This window comes from Pseudophryne corroboree, chromosome 7 (assembly GCF_028390025.1).
Source record: "Pseudophryne corroboree isolate aPseCor3 chromosome 7, aPseCor3.hap2, whole genome shotgun sequence".
Lineage (NCBI taxonomy): Eukaryota > Metazoa > Chordata > Amphibia > Anura > Myobatrachidae > Pseudophryne > Pseudophryne corroboree.
In genome coordinates, this window is record NC_086450.1 from 196,494,490 (window position 1) to 196,516,149 (window position 21,660).

Here is a 21,660-nt window from a genome sequence, read left to right on the forward strand (position 1 = left end):
CGAGAGGCCCCAACTATAGAATCCTTCAAAAGTAGACTCAAGACTTTCCTGTTTACTCAAGCATTTCCATAATGTTCCTTTTAGTATCTTCATGCTTCTGTATTTTATGAAAATGTACTTCATTATGTTCTGTACTATATTGTGCTATGTATCTGTTAAGCGCCTTGAGTCCTATTTGGAGAAAGAGCGCTATATAAATAAAATTATTATTATTATTATTAATATATGTAGCATACCTCCCAACCTTCAGTTTTGTTGAAACAGGACTCCGCACGAAAACGGGATGTGGAGTCGGTAAAAGGGGAGGTGGCGTCGCTGGAATACCGTGACCACCTGCCACGTCTCCCATTTACCTCACTGAAGGGGCATGCCCAGCGCTCTATGAGCTGCTGGCATGCACCCAGTCCCTCTGTATCCTATGAAAAGATGCTGTGCGCATGCGTACAGCATCTGTTCACTGCTGCTCTACTATGCAGAGCAGTGAGTGACAGGGGTTCTCCCAACTGCCCCCCACCCCTACTGCGAGACACTGTGACTTGTGGGTGGGACAGTCCCAAATAAACGTGACTGTCCCGCAAAAATCGGGACAGTTAGGAGGTATGATATAGTTATAAAGGTTGTGCAATGCCATCGGCTGGGTACACACATCGTTTAGTGTGTACCCAGCAGCAGTCTAAACAGAGCTCACAGTCTTAAGGTGCATACACTCTGGGCAAGCCCAGCGTGTATGCACAGCGATGATCGCTGACATCGCTGGGCTGAAAATCGCTCAGTGCATACACACTGAGCGATTTTCCCCACTGGCCAGGAATGTCAGCGGGGGTGAACGGTCACCCGACCATTCATGAAGCAGGGAAGGGGGGGGGGTGATGCGCATCAGCGCTTATCACTCATCGCCGAGGCATACGCACTGGGCGGTTTTGAGCTGAAAGCAGCTCAAAACACCAAAAGTGAGCTGCTTTCAGCTCAAAATCGCCCAGTGTGTGTGGGCCTTTAATTCCGTAACAAATACATTACACTCCATTTTAGTCAGCAGCCAATTAACATACTAGTATGTCTTTTGAGTGTGGTGAGGAAACTGGGGCTCATGGAGGAAACCAAGGCAAAAACGTGTAGAACATACAAACTCTACACAGACAGTATTTATTAAATTTCAGTTGTAGTTACAGTTTCTTTTTATTAAGACTTTTTTAATGCTTTTTAATTTGCATCTTATTTTTTCTCACAGTCACATATCAATATTACCAACATTGATATTTCAGTCACCATTCTTTCTGCGCATAAATTTTGTCCAAAGAATTAACCATACTTTCAAAATAATAATAATAATAATAATAATATTATAATAATAATAATAATAATAAATAATAATAATCAGTTGTGGATGAAGAATTTTATTTAAATTCTTTTCCAGCAGTTATTGGGTTACGTACAGTATGCGACTAGCAACAGCGAGACTTTGCCAGCAGAGGCGCTATCAGCACACATCCTCGCCTTGGCATTTGGAGTTGAGAAGGGAGTGTAGGAAACTCTGCCTTACTACCCACACCCAACTCCAAACCCCGATACACACTGGTCAGACCAGAAGAAATATCCAGACAGGAGGACGATTCATAAGCTCAGGTAAGAGGAGGGCAGCCTAGCTACATTATACATATGCTGCGGGTGTACTAGGGGTAATACAAGGAGATCAGAATATAAACAGCACCAGATGTCACATGGAAATGTGTTTACAGGGAAACTTGTAGGGGGTGAGCGAAGGGGGTTAAAAGGGCTGAGGATCTAGTGTGTAATAGCTACGGGTCGGGTGTGATGAGGCTCTGGTATATAAGGGCAGATGATCTGGTATATAAGGGCAGATGATCTGGTATATAAGAGCTGATGATGAGGTGTATAGGGGCTGATGATCGGGTGTAAGGGATGAGGAAAGGCGATACATTGAAAATTGATGTAAATGAACGCAGATTGGGAGTTTCGGGGCTGCAGTGTGACTGTGTTGTGTGTGTATCAGTGTGCTGGTTACATTGTGTCACTGTGTGTGGGGGGAGGGGGTCTCGTCATCCTGGCGGTGGTAGTGGGGGAGTGTTCTCAGACTCATGTATAGCACGGATTAGATTTGCAGCACTGCATACCCTTTGCCAGAGAATTGTAATCATTATATAGATTTAGATTTTGACCTATTTTGATGCTTAATGTAGATTCTTGATTCCAAATCTGATGACCATGCGCTGTGCTGACGAGGCTGAAGTTAGCTTCTTATTCTCTTCTTATCCAAGCTCCAGTTTATTCACTTGTTATTCCAGCTCAAGCTTCTTATCCAGATCATCCAGTTTTGCAAGGGTTAATGAGTCTTGGGCAACAAATTTGACACCTGAAATCAACAGAGGAGGGTCCCTTGCATATGACCCACATGTACTTTGCCTTGCCCAAAGTTGGTTTGGGCATGAAATATGCTGGCAAAGTGGGCACATACACCATAAATTACCATTTTGAATAAGTAGCTGCAGTTTTGCAAGGGTTAACGAGTCTTGGCCAACAAATTTGACACTTGAAATCAACAGAGGGTGGTCAATTGCATATGACCCACTTGTTTTTTGCTTTGCCCAACACTGATTTGGGCATGAAATACGCTTGCAATGTGGGCATATACACCATGATAATAATTTTTAATAAGTAGCTGCAGTTTTGCAAGGGTTCACCAGTCTTGGGCAACAAATTTGACATCTGAAATCAACAGAGTGGGGTCACTTGCATATGACCCACATATATTTTGCCTTGCCCAACAAGGGTTTGGGCATGAAATACGCTGGCAAAGTGGGCACAAACACCGCATTATGATTTACTATTTTGAATAAGTAGCTGCAGTTTTGCAAGGGTTAACGAGTCTCGGGTAACAAATTTAACACCTGAAATCAACAAAGTGGGGTTACTTGCATATGACCCACATGTATTTTGCCTTACTCAACACTGGTTTGGGCAAGGCAAAATACATGTGGGTCATATGCAAGTGACCCCACTCTGTTAATTTCAGGTGTCAAATTTGTTGCCCAAGACTCGTTAACCCTTGCAAAACTACAGCTACTTATTCAAAATGTAATATATGGTGTATGTGCCAACTTTGCCAGCGTATTTCATGCCCAATCCAGTGTTGGGCAAAGTACATGTGGGTCACATGCAAGGGACCCTCCTCTGTTGATTTCAGGTGTCAAATTTGTGGCCCAAGACTCATTAACCCTTTGCAAATTGAATGATCTGAATAAGAAGCTGGAGCTTGAATAAGAGTGGTCATTCCGAGTTGATCGCACGTAGCAACTTTTTGCTGCTCGTGTGATCAACTAGACGCCGCCTATGGGGGGAGTGTATTTTAGCATAGCAGGGCTGCGATCGCTTGTGCAGCCCTGCTATGCTAAAAAAGTTTCCTGCAAAACAAGACCAGGCTCAGACCTACTTACCCTGCGCGACGGATCCAGCAACGAAGGTCCCGGGATTGACGTCAGACATCAGCCCTCCAAACGCCTGGACACGCCTGCGTTCGGATCTCCACACCCGGAAAACGGTGAGTAGACGCGCGTGCGCATTGCGGACGCCGCGCAGCCTCAGTCCTGACCCGTTCGCACCGCAGAGAAGAACCGCTGCGTGCGAACGGGTTGGAATGACCCCCAAGAAGTGAATAAGAAGCTGGCCGAATAAGAAGCTACCTTCAGCCTTGTGCTGGTGTTGTTGGATACATAAACCAACCAGTGTAGGGATCGGAATAATAATTCCCGGAGAACACGCTAAAGAGCTCCCCCGGCTGGCCGTCAGCTGATGAAGTTTGTTGTGCAACTGATAACCCTTTCAGACATACGACCTGGGAATTTCCCTGCTCAGACCCGGGTTTTTCACCTTAGCAAAACCCCAGGATTTTTGCTGACTGCTTCCTTTTCACTCTACACCTGAGAGCAGGGAAATTTCCTGGTCGTCCTTTTTCAGACATAAATTGGGTCTGCATTGCATTCTGCAAGCCAGGACTGTCAAGCTGCTCTTATACACACACACACACACACACACACACACACACACACACACACACACACACACACACACACACACCATACACACTCAAGCAAACACACTCAAGCAAACACACACCCCCTTCTCCAGCCACCAGACCTCACAACAACGGTCAGCGCAAGGGTGTGCCGGCTGCTTTTACACACTGCAGCAAAGACCGCAGCAGAATGCCCTGCCCCCTCCAGGCAGCCGCAAACGGCCTATACGAGGCTTCTAGGTGCAACCCATGTTATGTCCCTTGTCGCACCATTAAGACTTAACCCGGGTTGTCTACCCAGAATATAAGTCCCTGGAAAAACCCTGGTTAATAGCAGGGGCGCCAATCCGAGAACATGTTCCGAGGTTGATGGCTTTTATACCCCTTTGCCACAGAAAGTCAACTTAACAGGTTAAGAAGTTCTACCTGGTAATTTGCAGATAAACATGGGTCCTTTTTCTGTGTAAAAGGGTCAACCTGGGTTGAAATTCCTGGGACTTCAACCCAGAAATCTACCAGTATCGGAGACCTGAGAATTTCGACCCGGGTTGACCCTTTCACATAGAAGAAATAACTGTGTTGATCTGCAAATTACCGGGTAGAACTGCTTCACCCAGTAATTTGCTTCCCTGTGTGAAAGGGGGGTCAGGCAGGGACCGGCAAAACTACCCGGCACTCAAATGAAAAGGGTATCAGACATAAGCGAGACCCGGGTAGTTTGGCTAAGCCCCGGCCAAAACTCGGGATTCTCGCTAAGCTTGAAAGGGGCTTAACTGGGGGTCTTGACAATTAACTCTGTCTTGGCAGGCAAATTGCCTGAGGAAATAGATCCCACCTCACTCCATTTATACTCCTTTCATATTAAAATGCCAGGTTGCACCTGGGATTTTGTATACGGGTCCAACTTGGGTGCAACCCAGCAGCGACCCCTTTCAGACTGGTGGCAGGACCCGACTTATTGGCAGGTTGGCGATGTCACTGCTCACGTCTGATGCACTGGAGCTTGGAAATGAGATCTCCCAAGCACCTGCTCTTCCTATGCTGTAATCGGGTTGCATCAATGAGGTTTACCCGTTTACACTGTGACCCAGGTCCTTTACGGGACCAACCCTGCAAGGTACCTGAGTTGAATTCCCAGGTCACTAGACCTGGGTTAACCCTTTTTCACTGAGCCGCCCTGGGTTATCACGGCAATAACCCAGGTCTTAGCAGCAGTGGTAGGGGGTATAAGTAGCCAGTATGCACCAAACTCCACAAAGGTAGCTTTTCAGAACTTGGGCCCTCATTCCGAGTTGTTCGCTTGTTGCCGATTTTCTCTATTTTGCGATTAGTCGCTTACTGCGCATGCGCAATGTTCGCAGAGCGCATGTGCTTAGTTATTTTACTCAACAGTTAGGTATTTTACTCACGGCATTACGAAGAATTTTCTTCGTTCTGGTGATCGTAGTGTGATTGACAGGAAGTGGGTGTTTCTGGGCGGAAACTGACCGTTTTATGGGTGTGTGTGAAAAAACGCTGCCGTTTCTGGGAAAAACGCGGGAGTGGCTGGAGAAACGGGGGAGTGTCTGGGCGAACGCTGGGTGTGTTTGTGACGTCAAACCAGGAACGAAACTGACTGAACTGATTGCAGTGGCAGAGTAAGTGTCGAGCTACTCAGAAACTGCTAAGACATTTCTATTCGCAATTTTGAGAATCTTTCGTTCGCAATTCTGCTAAGCTAAGATTCACTCCCAGTAGGCGGCGGCTTAGCGTGGGCAATGCTGCTAAAAGCAGCTAGCGAGCGAACAACTCGGAATGAGGGCCTTGGTCCAGATGTCCATGGAGGTTTTTCTGCAGCTACCATTCTCTCAAAGAAACTGACCCTGCACACATGTGCAGTGTCAAATATTGTGAAGGAGTCTTTTCAAAAATACTGAAGACTCCTCCGACTTGCCTGTTATAAAGGGGTCAATTCATAAAGCAGAGAAAAGCCCTGTTTTGCGGAAAATGGCTTTTTTCTGCTTCATGCTATTCTTGCAGCAGGTTACCGTGGTGAAGTCCATGACTTCTCCAGCAGGTCCCCTACTCCGTGGCTGAATCGCATCATCAAGCATAGGGAGAGGAATCAGTAGCAGGAAAAAAGAAGTAATAATGCCACTGTATAGGTCATTGGTACACCCCATCTGGAATACTGTGTCCAGTTCTGGAGACCATATCTCCAGAAGTATATAAATATATTAGAGAATGTACGAAGAAGGTCAACTAAAATGGTGCATGGCCTACATCACACAACTTACCCGGAAAGGCTAAAAGATCTTAACATGTATAGTCTGGAGGAGAGAAGGGAAAGGGGGGACATGATAGAAACTTTCAAATATATCAAGGGTCTTAACAAAGTTCAGGAGGGAAACATTCTTCAAAGGGAAGTAGAAGTATTAGAACTCGAGGACATACACTGAAACTGGAGGGAGGGAGGCTCAGGGGAAATTTAAGGAAAAATTACATCACAGAAAGGGTAATGGATAAGTGGAATAGCCTCGCATCAGAGGTGGTAGAGGCTAAGACTGTAGAGCAATTTAAAAATGCTTGGGATAGGCATATGAATATTAGTGATGAGCGGATTCGGTTTTACTCGGTTTTACTCGGTTTTACTCGGTTCTCAAAACAGCATCTTATTGGCTCACGGATGTCACGTGTTTTGGATAGCCAATAAGATGCCGTTTTGAGAACCGAGTAAAACCGAGTAAAACCGAACCTCGCTCATCAATAAAATATCCTTACAAAAAATTAAGGTTGAAAAAGGGTTGAGATTACCTAAAGGATAAAAAAAAAGGGGGCAGATTAGATGGGTCAAGTGGTTCTTATCTGCCGTTAAATTCTATGTTTCTATGTTTCTTTAGTATGGTGAGTGAGATACATAAAGGAGTGGAAAGCCCAGCTTTCTGCTTCTCCATGGCGTTCAGGTACGCCGCCTCTGGATGGCGCAACCTGAACTTCGGTCCGGAAACAGTTTCCCTGCTTTCTGCACGGCACCCGCGCTGGCTCCGCCCCACTGACCTCCCAGCAGCCCTTGCAGCCTCCCGAGGGGTCAGTTAGCGGCACATGTGTAGATTGACCCGCCGGCTGACTCCGCGCATCGGAGAGGGGACTACCTGGAGAAGAACTCACTGCTGGACCCCTGGATTCCGCAGTGTATCGCCGGATAGGTGAGTACACATGAATTGCTACTTATTACAGCTATACATTGCATCAAAGCGATGTGATATATAGTGATAAGTAGCAATTCAGTTTTAGTTTTTTCCATGAATAGACCCCAAAGTCACAGAGACAGCAGCTTTTCGAAAGCTATGAAGACATTTTTGATATTTAGTGGGGATAATGTAAAAATGGAAATTCCTCCGCAATTGTAAATAATTGGGACTGCCACTATTATAAATACATAGGCCTGTAAAAGTTCAGAACCTGGGGTACACTAATCTCACATACGTGGGTGGGATGTACTATGCATCGCATTTTGAATGTGATACATCTGACCACTTATCAGGTACATAGTGGCATTAATAAATCACAAAGGACAGCGGCATCCTGACAATGAGGATCCTGACACCGGACATGGGTAAGTATTTTACCCCTCTCCTGTCCTCTGCCCTAACCCTGACCTTTGGGGGGTGGCGGCTAGGGCTAATCAGTGGTGGGTGGAGGCTAGGACTAACCCTCAGGGGGGGAGGCACTCGGTATCCTGGCTGTCGGGATACCAACAACTATTCTCCCTCTTGAGGTGTCCATGACACCCCTGGAGGGAGAATAATTAGTGTGGTGCGCGTAGCGCGCCACCGTGCCCGCAAGGGGCTCTTTTGCGCTTGCCCCACTGCCAGCATTCCTGGCGGTCGGTATGCTGGGCGCCGGTATGCTGGGCGCCGGTATGCTGGGCGCCGGGATGCCAAGAGCCGGTATATCATAGTACACCCCCCTCAGCAGGTGGTGGGTACAGCTAACCACCTCCCTAGTGCTTATCCCTCCCCACCTCCCAACCCTGGTACTCACTTTTGGAAATCCGGCGATCAGTGTTCTGGCGTCAGTCTCCCGAGTGGTGTCAGGATTCTGGCGTCGGGCACGTGACCGCCGGCATCCAGATGACCGTTGCGTATTACAAGATTTGGAAAGTTTTGCTTTCTGGAGCTTTATACATATGAGGAATGCAGTCAAAATGCAGAAAATGACAGTTTTGGGGGGTTTGACCTCATTTTAGACTTAGTACATTAAGGCCCTCATTCCTAGTTGTTCGCTCGCAAGCCGCTTTTCGCAGCAGTGCACACGCTAAGCCGCCGCCCTCTGGGAGTGTATCTTAGCTTAGCAGAATTGCGAATGAAAGATTCGCAATATTGCGAAAAGATTTTTCTGTGCAGTTTCTGAGTAGCTCGAGACTTACTCTTCCAGTGCGATCAGTTCAGTGCTTGTCGTTCCTGGTTTGACGTCACAAACACACCCAGCGATCGCCCAGACACTCCCCCGTTTCTCCAGCCACTCCCGCGTTTTTCCCAGAAACGGCAGCGTTTCTTCACACACACCCATAAAACGGCCAGTTTCCGCCCAGAAACACCCACTTCCTGTCAATCACACTCCGATCACCAGAACGAAGAAAAAACCTCGTAATGCCGTGAGTAAAATACCAAACCTCTTAGCAAATTTACTTGGCGCAGCCGCAGTGCGAACATTGAGCATGAGCAGTTAGCGGAAAATCGCTGCGATGCGATGAAAAAGAACGAGCGAACAACTCGGAATGAGGGCCTAAGCCCATAAACTTGTAATCTAACTAGTACATACCTTCCAACATCCACGGGAGGCAAATCTGGACTCTCCGTGCCGAAAAGGTGGCATGGCCTGTGGGAAAGGGGGCGTGGCTTCATAGGCATGCCACGATCGCGGCCCATGCCTCCCATTTTAGTCACAGTGTGTGTGGGGGGGGTCATGCCCCCAGTCCCTCTGCCTCCCAGGAATAGACTAAGCACTAAGCAGAGCTGTGAGTGACAGGAGCCTCCCAACTGCCCCCTGCCCCATTGCGGGACACTGCGTCCCGCGGGATGGACAGTCCCAAAAAAACGGGACTGTCCCGCGAAAAACGGGACAGTTGGGAGGTATATGCCTTTATATATAAAAGTTTGCTTATAGTAGCTTATATTATGCATTTCTGTATGTTACATTAGTGTTCCCCATGTTATGAGCTTTTATCCATAGGCCCTTAATAACTTTATCCATAGGCCCTTAATAACTTTATCCATAGGCCCTTAATAACTGTTAAGTGGTATATGTTAGATATTTTTTTTAAACTCTTGTGGTCTGTTTAAATTACATTACTAGTTTTGGGTGGAGTTCTTCAACTTTCAATGTACCAGTACAAATAATAAAAGCAGTATTATTGAGGATACATGTTTACAGATCCTATCCCCAAAAACGTGCATGTGCTTAGTTTAGCTTATTGCTGCAAAGTGAAAGTGCATCGTTGTATTTTTGCTTCTCCCTCTGTGCTGGTAATAATTACTGCTGCGCTCTGTTTGTCTCAAAATGACATATCTGTTTTATTATTATTGTTTATGTATTTGGGCAATATGGAGTTTATTTTTGTATTACTGAGTATACTGTATAAATGCTCTCAGAGTCAGGATGAGTCATGTAGGTGCAGTTACGCTGGATCTGTGAGTTGGGGGAGAAGGGGTGTGGTGTGAGGAATGACTTGTCTAATTCACAATATAAACATGTTCTGAACAGCCAGATCTTTTCCTCTTCCCGAATGTCTCAATGAGCTTACATGTACTTTCCAGGCAAATGAATGCAAAGTGCTTACAGGAGACACTACAGATTTAGGAACAGGGGCGGATTGGCCATAGGTTTTATCAGGAAGATTCCTGGTAGGCTGACGTGTCTGAAGGGCCTGTTTGTGTGTTGTCATGTGGCCCCAGGCAGCTCACCACGCTCAGTACACAGCATTGTCCTTATTCATTCTGTTCTGGTAATCCATCTCTGCAGTACAGCAACTCTGCCATCCAGTGATGTTGCTGTGGCTACACAGTAGGTTATACCTCTTGTGCTGCCCATGTCAGGCCACTTTTATACAATTTTACAGGGCCACTTTCATTTGCCAATCCACCTCCAGTCTCAGACACAACTGCAGCAAAAGACACAAGGAAGGCCGCAATTGCGTACAATCAGGCCCTATGAGGAGTATTCCCGCCCCCTTAACAGACCCCACCTCCTCATCAGACCGTACCATTAGGGCTGCTTACATCAATTTCCCAGGCTGGTTTTCCATCCCAATCCACCCCTGTTTAGGAATATTATAATTCTAGGAAGGGAGGGTGAAAGTCATAAATTTGCATAATATTATTATTATTATTATTATTATTATTATCCTTATATGGCACCACATGGGATCCACAGCGCCCAATTATAGAGTAAACAAATAAGCAAAACATGAAGACAGTGACTTACAATTCAATGCAATATAGGACAAGTACAGGGTATATAAACATAGCTGCGTCAGTCAACAGCACTGACATAAATATCAGGGTGGCAGAAAACTGGGGGATTTGGTGCCATCAAAGGGAGTATTAAAAAGAAGATAGGTTAAGTAAGAGACGTAAAAGCACATGAGGGAAAAGGGCCTGGCTCATGAAAGCTTACATTCTAAAGGGGAGGGGCACACAGACAAGGGTGACCCAGATGGGGTAGAAAGTGAGCGTGGACCAGGGCCTGATTAAACCTCAGGGGTGCCCGGGCACCTAAGACGGGGGGGCCCCAGTGAAAGGAGGGAGGGTGTATTGGATTGTGCATACCACCCAACATGACCCATTCCTGTTTTTGAATCGAGTATCTGATGTCATCTGCGAACACTGCAGTGAAAAACATGGAGCCTGGTGCGAATTGCATTCACATTATTTTGAGCAGGCATGGGTCAGCTGTAACTGTTGATTGTGCTCGTTTTTTTGCGTATGCATTGCAATTCTGCTAATGCATATGCAGATTTGCAAACGCATCGGTGAGCACCTTTTATCCTTTTTGGGCGGCTCTTCACATGCTATTTTTTAGCAGTAACAGGTTTGACAAAATTGCTAATTCAGCCTCAATAGAAATTCATAGTGAATTAGGCCCAAAGACAATTTAAACAACCTTAAAATACACATAGAACATTAAATCTATCATTTATCTTGTCAAATGCACCAAAAATATTGTGGGGACTAGCCCCAAAGAAAATTCCTTTTTTGGAGCACTCTTTTGAAATAATTAACGGTATACCGTTAATTATTTCAAAAGAGTGCTCCAAAAAAGGAATTTTCTTTGGGGCTAGTCCCCACAATATTTTTGGAACATGAGTTTTTTCATAATTCCAGGAGCACCTCCAGCCTGTTTATGATTCAGATAAGATTATCTCTAATAATAAGAGTAGCTGGTTCATAATACAAAGTGTTTAATAGATATCTTATATCCAGTGCAGGATAACTACTTTACCTTAATCTTGTCAAATGCAAGAATAACATCAGGCTCTGTACTACTTACACACTGGCACAGGACTCAGGAGGTCTCTCTATAGACCCTCATGAGATAACATGTTACACAGGACCCAGACACCCAGGCAGGGAGGAGAAGCTGGGATCTCTGTGTCCTTTATACCCCTTTTCCACTAGCTCAAAAAACACGGGTAAATGTACGGGGGTGCGCATTTTCCCGTGTTTTTTGCTAGTGGAAAAGGGTCCCCCCCCCCCGCAAAAACCCGGATCAAGTGACCCGTAAATACCTGGGTAGGAAAAAGGAACGATCCGGGTAGGGTTGTAGTGTAAACGGAAGCCGTGTCGCTCCTGTTTACACTGTATGGAAGGGCGGCGCGCAGCGTCACTAACCCGGCAATATGCAGTGGGAATGGGGGCTGAGCACGGGCCGCAGCCGGGTTGCACCCGTGTTAGGCTCCCGGCTGCGACCCGTGCTCAGTAGTGGAAAAGGGATATTACAGCTCTCTCTACCCTCCTATCTCTCCTCTGGTCAGAAAGCTGCGTAGGTACTATGGCTCATGAAACCTGATACCCCTGTGTCTCTGCCTGCCCTGCATACTGTCCTGCTCGCATTCTGACTGCCTGTTTCTGCTGCTGCTGCATAAGAGGGAAAGCTAGAGTTGTCCGTGTTCTCTGGCTAGGGAGGCCCCTGACAGAGGGGCCCCGGGGGGGACAGTATGCCCTGCACCCCCTCCTTAATCTGGCTATGGTGTGGGCCACAGAGGGTTTAGGATGAGAGACGGCTGGGTTTGGTGAAGAAGTGAATTTGCGTCTTCTGTAAAATAGTTTATACAGGTATTTAAGGGTTCTTACGCATCTGCAGCATCATAAACTAGGTACACACTATACGATGGGTACTGCCAATCCGGTAAAGGCTCCTTTCAGATGGAGTTATTATCGGATCTGTGCGCAGCCATAGACTGAGCAATTTCTTGCTCAATGTGTACTTTCCTTTCATCTCTAGAATGGGATTGGACAACTGGAATGATAAAGCGTGTGCAGCAAACACTATCTTGTTTCTTCCATCTAAGCCATGCAGGAGCTTATGAAGCCAGTTATCATCTTCAAACACCCCCCAACGCTCCTGCAAAAACACTATCAAAATTTCCGGGCATTATCTGCTGATCGGCCTGATAATTGGATAGTGTGTATCTAACATATTTGCTTAGGGGATCAGTACGAAATCCCGCTGGACGGGATCCTGGCGGTCGAAATACCGACACCGGAATCAGCACAATCCCGACCAGCACAATCCCGACAAGGGTGGCGAGCGGAAGGCAGCCCCTTGCGGGCTCGCTGCGCTCGTCGTGCTGCGGGCATGGTGCCTCGCTACGCTCAGCACACTAATTTATTCTCCCTCTATGGGTGTCGTGGACACCCACGGAGGGAGAACATGTCGGGATTGTGCCGGTCGGGATTCCGGTGTCGGTATTTCGACCGCCAGGATTCCGTCCAGCGGGATCTTGACCGCATCCCTCGCTTAGATATGATTTTTTGGTGGCTAGTTTGGATGACCAGATAGCAGTGTATCAGCAGATGGTTGTCAGCTGCTGGTGGCTGGAAGTTTGTTGTGCAACTGATACCCCTTGTGCAACTGATACCACCTACAACCTGGGAATTTCCCTGCTCAGACCCGGGTTTTTCGCACAGCAATTGGGGATAGTCAGATTCTACATTCTGCCTGAGTAAATAATTTGTGGCTGGTTCAGGCATTGTGTTGGCCTATTCTGTATTATCGCAGGACAATATCTCTATGGATTGGATTAAATCAAACCAAATTGTCATAGCAGTTGCGTCACACAGGGCCTCCTCAGAGCTGACATATCAGAGGACAACAGCCTGCACTAACAAATTTAGATAAGTTGATCACTACGTTTTAGTTCAGTCTTGGTATGGAAACTTGCAGAAATGTTTGATTGTTACGGTAACAATTATTATTGAATCTGCTTGTGCTCGGGTTGTGTGGTTCTTAATCAGTGTTGTACGGGAAAAGTGCCACATATATGTAATAAGTGCACGATCAGGGGACAAATATTATTAGAACAAAAATGATGTCCTGCAGTAAAGCTTATTAGTTGACAGGGAAGCCAGGCATCACAAGATATAGATCAGAGATGTATGCAGTGCTGATTTAGTACACTGCCACTGCGCATATATATCATTGCACATGTGCTACGCTGATCTTGCAGCAGTGGTTATTGTGATTGACAGTAAGGGGCCGCTTGTTGAAGGCAGCGGGCGACTCAAACACACTGATGTTGTAGTTACAATGGCTCTGGCGTATTACTTTCATGCTGCGCGTCCATGGGATAACCCAGAAGTTTGATGTTTGTCCGATTAGTTGGCATCTCAATACAGTTCCAAGCAGCTGCGACATTTGCATCATTTTGCACAGCCCCTGCATACAAATACGCAGCTGAAACGCCGTATACGTACATATCTGAATCAGGCCTTTAGCAAATTAATACATATAGGGGGTAATTCCAAGTTGATCGCAGCAGGATTTTTGTTAGCAATTGGGCAAAACCATGTGCACTGCAGGAGGGGCAGATTTAACATGTGCAGAGAGAGTTAGATTTGGGTGTGGTGTGTTCAATCTGCAATCTAATTTGCAGTGTAAAAATAAAGCAGCCAGTATTTACCCTGCACAGAAATAAAATAACCCACCCAAATCTAACTCTTTCTGCACATGTTGTATCTGCCTCCCCTGCAGTGCACATGGTTTTGCCCAATTGCTATCAAAAATCCTGCTGCTATCAACTTGGAATTACCCCCATAAATCCTAATGCAGTTGGTGGCCTAACTAAGGTTTCATATACATTTTGGCATCTGTACAATAGCTAATAATTAGATTGATGACTTCTGGGACAGGTGTAGCGGTGATGATACAAGTTGAATTAATACAGGAGAAAAGCTGTGATATAAGTGTCATTTCACTCTAGAATACTTGTTCCTGACTATTCTGTGCTAGACGCAATGGGGTAGAATCAATTAAATGTGGGGCTAGAGCTATTATGCATTGACCTATACAATAATTGCCACTACCCTGTGTGATAAGCCCCAGAGGGTGCACTTAATGTGGATATTTATCAGGATAAATCCACGTTAATTGCACCCTCTGGGGTCCCATTATTATGACCACCAAGTATTAGCCAGAGTAACCGCTTCGTCGACCCATATTCAGGACTTCCATAATATCTATATATGAATTATTATGGGGTTGTGAATTGTATTCATGAAGAGTTACAAAGTATAAGCACAGCCATACAAGGTGGTAAACAAATAACATTGTAAAATAACATTGCATATGCACAATAGCTAACCATAGGTTAAATATATGCAAACGTTACTATAACCCCACAGACTGGGTAGAACAACTTATACTCCTTTCACACAGAAAGGCAAATTCCTGGGTGAAGAAGTTCTACCTGGTAATTTTCCGATATACACAGGTCCTTTGTCTGCGTGAAAGGGTCAACCCTGTTTGAAATTCCAGGGACTTCAAACCAGGAATTTACCAGGGTAGGAGCCCGGGGAATTTCGACCTGGGTTGACCATTTTTCACAGACAAAATACCCGTTTTGATACACAAATTACTGGGTAGAAATTCTTGACCCGGTAATTTGCTTGTCTGTGTGAAAGGGGGGTCAGGCAGGGACCTCAAATTTACCCAGCACTGAAATGCTGAGTATAAGCCAGGGTAATTTAGACATTTTGTCTGAAAAGGGTATAACTGGAACAAGAGTAGCTTAAAGGAGTATATAGTGGAGTGTTGGGGGGGATTAGTACTCACCGGAGGGCACAGTAATGTGTCATAACTTGATCTGCTAATTGTAATGTGGAGGGCACTAGAATGTTACATAAGAATAACTGGGGTACTGTAATGTGGCACATGAAATGGAGGCACTATAGTGCGGCATAATATGACATAATTGTTATTTACCAAAATCTATGGAGCTTTGCGGAAAGGTTGGGTCACAAAACAATCTTTGGGGGGTTTATGTACTTGTCTGAACACTGGATGTGTCTTGCTCCGCCCAAAGCGTGTGTCTAGCTCCACATATGGGCGTACATACGTTTAAATGCTTGATGTGAGAGATTTCTATATAATATTACAATATAGGGAAATTTTGCCAGTATTGATACGAACATTGGGGGTCATTCCGAGTTGATGGTAGCTGTGCTAAATTTAGCACAGCTACGATCTTCCTCCCTGACATGCGGGGGGACGCCCAGCACAGGGCTAGTCCACCCCGCATGTCAGTGTTGCCCCCCCCCCCCCCCCCCCGCACAAATACAAAAGCACCGCACAGCAGCGATTCCTTTGTATTTGAGGAGTAACTCCCGGCCAGCGCAGCTTCTGCAGCTGGCCGGGAGTTAATCGTCGCTGGCCGCAGCGGCTGCATGAGACATCACGCTGCCGCGGCCCGCCCCCCCCCCCCCCCCCCCCCCCCCAACGGTCCGGCCACGCCTGCATTGGCCGGACCGCTCCCCCTAAACGGCGGCTTAACGCCGCCGTTCAGCCCCCTCCCGCCCAGTGACCGCCTCTGTCTCAGAGGCAATCGCTAGGCAACGAAAGCTGCCATGCGCCGGCGCACTGCGGCGCAGTTCCGACCCGATCGCTGCGCTGCGACAAACTGTAGTGAGCGATCGGGTCGGAATGACCCCCATTGATGCCTGCAATACCCTATGTACTGTTTGTAACTGTTTGCTGTGATATTTCTTTTCTTTTCACGCATCACAATATATGTGATAAATGTAAAGCCTAGGCAATAATTTCCAAATGCAATTTGACCTTGTGTGAATTGATCCATAAGCACATTCTTGCCGAGGTGACTGAGACTATGTTGCGAAGTATGCTTTTTTTGGTGTATTAGATGTTATTTTATTGTGCACATTGGAGTGCCTGACACTTGTTGGCCCTACCCATATTTATTGTCTGTTCTTTTTGCATACCTTTTATAGTGTCCTCCAAATCATTTTGGACATCCGATACTCTAATAAAACCAATGTGTTTAACTAAATATTACTAATAAAAATTCTTAAGGGGGGTACACACGTAGCGATGTGTGCTGAGCGCTCTAGCACAGAACGATGCTCAGCACACATCACCCTGGGGGAGGGGGGGGGGGGGAGCACTCACTTCACCCAGCGGTAAAGTGAGCGATCAAACTAGATTTGGCCTGCAGGCCAATCTAGAACCAGCAATAGCAATGCACGGCTATCACTATGGGGCATACAAACGGAGAGATGTGTGCTTCATTTCTGAGCAATATAGGGGGTAATTCCAAGTTGATCGCAGCAGGAATTTTTTTAGCAGTTGGGCAAAACCATGTGCAGTGCAGGGGGGGCTGATATAACATGTGCAGAGAGAGAGTAAGATTTGGGTGGGTTATTTTGTTTCTGTGCAGGGTAAATACTGGCTGCTTTATTTTTACACTGCAATTTAGATTGCAGATTGAACACACCACACCCAAATCTAACTCTCTCTGCACATGTTATATCTGCCTCCCCTGCAGTGCACATGGTTTTGCCCAACTGCTAAATAATTTCCTGCTGCTATCAACTTGGATTTACCCCCTTAGTCAGATTGCTTAGCATTTAAGCACACATCGCTACGTGTGTATGCCCCTTTACCCTTGGTCACAGCACACTAGCAAGCAGCAGATGCTATTACTCACTGCATACACACAGCAGACATAAGAACTCACTTTGTGATCATGTGTCCCTAGTGCTCTGCTTCTGTCCCTCCTGCCAGGGGACCAACAAGGGACTAATGAGAGTCATCATCAGGGACTGTTGAGCAACTACAGCAGTCGCAATGACTGCAGCAAATCACTGTTCTTGCCCAAAAACTCCTTGGTACCCACCAGGCAAGCTGAGATAAGCTGTAGTGAAATATCTGGGTCACTTTATTTTCAATTCAGGGCAGCAGGAGACTACACATTGAAACGGGAGCCTTCCACAGGATGCAGGAAAGTAGGTAACTATTGATTATCAGCAGTTCATAAAATTAAAATGAAAGTAAAATATTGGGCCGGATATAATGCCGCCCGAGTTAGTCGGCTGTGCGGGATGCCAGCCAAACACGGATGTTTTTTTATAAGGGTAATAACTTACAAAGCGTAGTTTTGCCTTGTTAGTGATTTCCCCTTAAAAAAAATGTCTGCGTTCGGACGGTATCCCGCACGGTTGCTGAACTCGGGCGGCATTACATCCCTCCCATTATGTTTGTAGCAAACTTGAAAAAAACATGATTTCAAATATTTCTTTAAGAAAATAAAAATATTTCAGTTTCTACAAAATTAGTTTTCATCCCCTTCCTATACTGTCTCACTGAAATTGCTGTAGACAGCTGGCCCCTCCCATTGTCAGAAGAGACACTTTTGACTTTCCGGCCTCGGCGCTCATTCGTTTCTGTTACCTATTTACACAATGGGCTGGGTCAGTTATTGATGCCTGAGTGACTCAGGTATGACATTTATGTTAGACTGCATGTGGTTAAACCCTGGCTCTGTCCTTTTCTTTTTTTTTTTTAGTGTTTCTCGTTGAGACTTCTCTGGTTTTCATTCTTCAGGCACAATATGTATACTTTGTTCACTTTTATTTGTGTGTGGCTGCTGCTTACCTAGAGGAAGCAGCCTACTCTGATATCCAATTGCCGGTTGCTGCTTATTGGCTATCAATATGATGGCAGCATTGGCCTGATCACTAAAAGGAGCTACAGTCAGCGCAACACAGTAATGGAATGAGGAAACATGGATTCATGTGAATCTGGGAAAATAGTTCCCTCAGGGTTGTTGGTACTGTAATTTTGCACAATTATGCAATGCTTTGGACAAGGGCTTTGTATGGTGTATCAGGCTCCAAATATGGGCCCTGTGTGGCGCACAAGGCTACAAAAACTTCCAATCCCCCATACTCCTAATGGCAATATGTTTCTTTTTCATTTCCCTGGTAGAAGAGCATACACATACAGCAGGTTGTCTTATGGGTCGTGTATACAAAAATATCTGCCCTTTTTCCAAGCAGGGGAAAGATGCACACATTACACAATCCTGAGCAGGAATGCTGCATTGTGTCTTATGAATGTAATGTTTAGACTGAGTGTCTGGATATTTTTATTTGGCTGCAGACATGAACTTTGAGAATGTATCAGACAGGCACTGAATGTACACTTTAATAACACGATCTAATGACGTTATATTTGAATGGATTGTTGTTGGTAACATTTATATAACCCGTTGTGTATAACGCACTGTGACTTTTTACTGAGCAACTCACTGATTGGTGGCTGCCTGGAGTCTTGGCGCCTGCACCCAGTGATTTAGGGAGAAATGTATCAACTCTTCTTGAGTGGAGAAGTTGACCATAGAAGCCAATCAGCTTCTACCTATCATTTTATTGACTGTACTTGATAAATTTTAGCTTAAAGCTGATTGGTCACTATGGGCAGCTTCTCCTCTTCCCCACTCTTTAGAAGGTTTGATACACTTCTCCTATATTAAGACCTCCTAAGCACCAGTGGATGAGGTGGTAGGACGAGACAGAATGTATGTGGGTGTGGGTTTTAAGGATCAGTATGATTTACCTACAATCAAAAGGTATTTCATACTGATCCATCTACAACTCAGTGGCGGATCCAGCAGGGGGCGATGAGGGCGATCGCCCCCCATAACTCAGCATCCCAGACACGCCCACTTGTTCCTGCGGGCAGCAGCGGTGGGGGAAGCTGAGTGCGACAGCCTGGATCTGGCCGCATTGACAGGGCAACTGAGACGGCGCTGGGCGGGACCACCCAGTGTGCCCCAGCTACCAGCGGTAGCAGCAGCACAACTCCCCGCACCGCAGCCTCCTTCAACTACGGAGGAGCTGCCGCCGCCACTATGTCTGGCGGATCACGAACCGCAAGGACGCACAACAGGTGAGGAGCGGGGAGAGGAGGGGTAGGCGAATGGCTGGTGTGGAGAGAGCATTTGGAGTTCTGTCCTGCGGAGAGACAGGGCAGGAGAGACAGGGAGCCTGTCCCGGCAGATGGAGGAGCGCTGGGTGGACGGGACTCTACTGTATCCTATTGTGTCTATGTATGTACTGTATGGTACATCACTAGTGTCTATGTGCATGGAGTGTTACTAGGGTTTGTGTATGCTGTGTATCACTAGTGTGTGTGTGTTAGTAGTGTATGTATGGTGTATCACTAGTGTGTGTGTTAGTAGTGTATGTATGGTGTATCACTAGTGTCTCTGTGTGTGTGTGTGTGTGTGTGTGTTAGTAGTGTATGTATGGTATATCACTAGTGTGTGTGTGTGTGTGTTAGTAGTGCATTTATGGTGTATCACTACGGCCTAGCGGACTGGACTGGAAGGGGGAGGATTCCAGATTAATTTTAAAACCGCCCCACCTATAGGAGAAGTCTAGATCTGCCCCTGTCTATAACATGGCAGTTTGGAGCTGATTGTCTCTCTCTGGGGCTTAGTACATCCCCCCAAAGTCATATAAAACTCGTACTGTATACTCATGCATTTTGTCTGTGCTTTTAGTTGTCCTTGGCTAAATCCAAGTATATCAACTAGATAGTGTTTGTACGTTGGAAATTTTAATACATCTCCTATATATTTGATCTGTGACTCATTTCCTAACGCTGGGCGGAGTCACAATGCTGGGCGGAGTCAGAGTCATAGAATCCAGATCTGGGTGGCTGGAAGCAGGGCATGATCCCTTAACTTTCTTGTGAGTGGTGAGCACTTTAAATATTGTTGATGATAAGCAGACGCACCTAAGATGCAGAGGTTGCGCTCCCTGCCTGACCACACGCTGCTGCGTCTATTTCCGTCAAGACCCGCGCACCCGCCTCTCCCCCACCCGCAGCGCCCACGGACCCTTTCCCTCATCCGCAGAACCCCTGCACCCGCCCCTCCCCTGCTCGCAGCGCATCCGGACCCTCTACCCCACCCGCGGCACACTCGCCACTCCCTCAACCACAGCACCTCCGGCTTCCTCACCCATCCGTTCCCCCCCCCCCCTCATCATCAGCATCTACAGACACCCACCCCATCCGCTGCCCTCCTGCACCTGCCCCTCCACCACCCGCAGCACCCCCTCTGCAACCACCGCTCCACCACCTGCCCCTCACCCACCCACAGCACCACCATACCCTCTCCCCCATCCAGGGGCCCCCCGCAGCCACCCCTCCCCCATCCGCAGCATCTACATACACCCCACCTGCAGCACCTATGGAACCCCTCCCCCAAATGCACCCCCCCTGCATCCGCCCCTCCCCCACGCACAGCACCTCCAGACCCGCTCCTTCACCCGCAGCCCCCTCGTAACATCCCCTCCCCCACCAGCAGCATCTACAGCCCCCATCCGCGGCCCCCCTGCACCCGACCATTCCCCACCCACAGCACCTCTAGACCCCATCCGCGCCTCCTCCGCACCCGCCCCTCCCCCACCCGCAGCACCTCTGCACCCACTCCCCCATCTGCAACCCCCCGCACCTGCCCCTCCCCCACCAGCAGCACCTCTGGACCCCATCAACAGCCCATCTCTGCACCCACCCCTCCACCACACGCAGGTCCTTGGACATCATCCGCAGCCGCTACCAGTGATTCCCTGAATCGGGGGTGATCAGCGGCAAGGAGAGGCACCTCCACCTCACTGCACCCACCCCCTTTCCAAAGCCCCCCCACACACTGAACTTCTGTGAGTATTGGTGCTACCAATGGACATTGGGTTCATAAGCAACACTAATACTGTGGCCATTATGTGAATAAGTGACACTGCTACCTCGCAAGGGGCTAGGCCCCCTTCACCATCGGACGCCCTTTCGTCGTGCAATATTTAACCACTAACAATACTAAGAATGCAGGCAATACTCCATATAATACAAATATTGAACGCCAGAAAGGTGTGCAGGGGTTAATGGGACATAGCCCCTTGCGATGGTGTGAGAAGCGCCCGCAGGGCGCGATGAATCACCTAGTTAAATATGAAAAAACAACACATTTACTACCTGGCATGTTAGCTATTAATAGTGATCCAGAGACTCTTGCTATATTCATCTCCTCGACAAGGGAGCAGACGTTTTGTGAACTGAACCAATTCATCACA

General features: G+C 46.9%; 1 protein-coding gene across 1 annotated transcript in view; it reads left to right on the forward strand.

Annotated features, from left to right (window-relative positions):
• The first annotated feature begins 1,473 nt into the window (after positions 1 to 1,473).
• The window catches only part of TMBIM1 (transmembrane BAX inhibitor motif containing 1), a 91,901-nt gene continuing 71,714 nt past the window's right edge, over positions 1,474 to 21,660 (forward strand). Inside the window, exon 1 of the mRNA XM_063933928.1 lies at positions 1,474 to 1,623. The gene's annotated coding sequence lies outside the window, so the exon portion shown is untranslated. The remainder of the gene's footprint in view (positions 1,624 to 21,660) is intronic.